This window comes from Sander lucioperca, chromosome 15, assembly GCF_008315115.2.
Source record: "Sander lucioperca isolate FBNREF2018 chromosome 15, SLUC_FBN_1.2, whole genome shotgun sequence".
NCBI classification, from domain to species: domain Eukaryota; kingdom Metazoa; phylum Chordata; class Actinopteri; order Perciformes; family Percidae; genus Sander; species Sander lucioperca.
The window spans coordinates 1840435-1842241 of record NC_050187.1 but is presented as its reverse complement, the minus strand read 5'-3'; the positions used below and the strand labels follow the sequence as shown (position 1 = coordinate 1842241).

Genomic DNA, 1807 nt, shown 5'->3' with positions numbered 1-1807 from the left:
TTTAATGCTCAACAACCCCGAAAAAAGGCACAAGTTCCAGGCTGGATAGAAAATCACCTGTAAAGGCTAGAAAGACACCAAAGACACCCCCGTGACGGCTAACTCGTTAGCTTTTAGCTGCAGCAATCAGTAAGTCTCTACGTTTAACTGTTATTAAATGATCTAAATATGAATCAGAGGTGCCGTTTGGGATCGCGGACGAGCCTTTAGGGTTCTGATTCTGACATTTGGGTCGGACTTGCATTTATTTTTGTCAGTGTTTTAACCGCTTGAGGTAAGTTAGCCTACTACTAATGTTTAGCGTCATCTCAGCCTCGAAAGCAAACAAATATACTGTTGTGCTGTTCTTTCTCTACTAATGCAGCATCTATTCAACAAATTAATATGTACTGTATACATACCTTTTTGCTGTCGACGCTTTAAACGAGCATCTGATGTCAGCCTTCTCCGCACAGCATGTGCTCTCCGTGCAGCGCGCAGTAACACGTGTCGAAAATAAACAACACCAGGCATCAGTGATAGTTTTTATTTCGCCTCTAGAGGCCGCTATTGTAATGCATGATGCCAGCAGACCCTTCTCAGCTCTCACGTACTGTGTAATGAATGACAGCGCGCGCCGCTACAGCAACGGACGCAACCATCGGTATGGATTTTTGCCGATAACGATAGTTCCACCAATCAACTATCGGTGCCGATTAATCGGCAAAACCGATGAATCGGTCGACCTCTAGTCCTAACCAGGTATCGCTGTGCCAGAGGGTCCACATCTCTGGAATCTTTTCATTGCCACCTGAAAAGGTCATTCCAGGTTGGTGTCTCCCTTATGTATGATAAACAGTCAGTATACTCTTCAGTATACTCTTTTATGAAAGCATTCATTAGATTGGAAAGCTAGACCTTTTTAATGGACTATTAATATTTTATTGTTTTCTCAGGCATCAGTGCAAATGCACTGAATTTTCAGCTGTAGCTCCTGGAAGGCCTGAACAGGTGGAACCAGGACCGGGAGACTGCGGCGGTGACCAGCAGGCCATCATCTCTGCTCACCTACTCCAGGGATGTGACCCAGTGCGTCAACACCAGCAGCTTGAAGGTGTTTGGCCGGGCATTTGTGCCAAACTTCAGGCCACCCTCCAAATACACCGGTATGCTAATGTCATGTCTACCTAGTATTTTTGGTTCGTTGGCTTGTAAGTGTTTAAACTGAAATTCAGTGAGACTTTTCATTCCCAGTGGCAAAAGCAAACTATGTACTTAACATGATACATGCCATTAACTTATTAATTATGTGTGCATGCTTGTGTACATGTTTATCTGTTCTTTTTCATAGGAGAGCTGCTTGGTGTTGACTATCTGTTAAGTCAGACTGGGCAGCCCTTACAGGTCAGCCCTGACTCAGAGGAGACGGAGGACATGCTGGAGGATGTGAACGGGGGCGAGGAAGAGGATGAGGACTTCGAGGAAGACCAACCACCTGACCTCACGGTGTCAGGTCTCCTTGATGATCTTAGCGTCTGAACACAGCTTATCTGCTCCTCCCTGACTGCCTCCACCCTGGCTGCTCCCATCCAGCCAAAAATCGGACCTGGGCAGAGGTATTAATAAAAACTGTATAAAACTAGTGTTCTCGTTTGCTATTACAGGCTATTTATGATCATCAGATGAAAAATTACACAGTTTCAGAAATGTGTAAAAGTTACATGTAGTCACTTTAATGACTTGATGCACTTTTGTAGTTAATATGATGTAACTGGAAACTGTATGGTTTGGTTAGGGTCAAAAAACACAGGACTTTCACCCAGGAGAC

The 1807-nt window shown here is 44.4% G+C and overlaps 1 long non-coding RNA gene across 1 annotated transcript; it reads left to right on the top strand.

Annotated features, from left to right (window-relative positions):
* Positions 1–734: 734 nt before the first annotated feature.
* On the top strand, positions 735–1564 carry LOC116053625. Its single transcript, XR_004105894.2, has 3 exons — positions 735–808; positions 936–1145; positions 1331–1564. It is a non-coding gene; the product is annotated as an uncharacterized LOC116053625 (long non-coding RNA).
* The last annotated feature ends 243 nt before the right edge of the window (positions 1565–1807 follow it).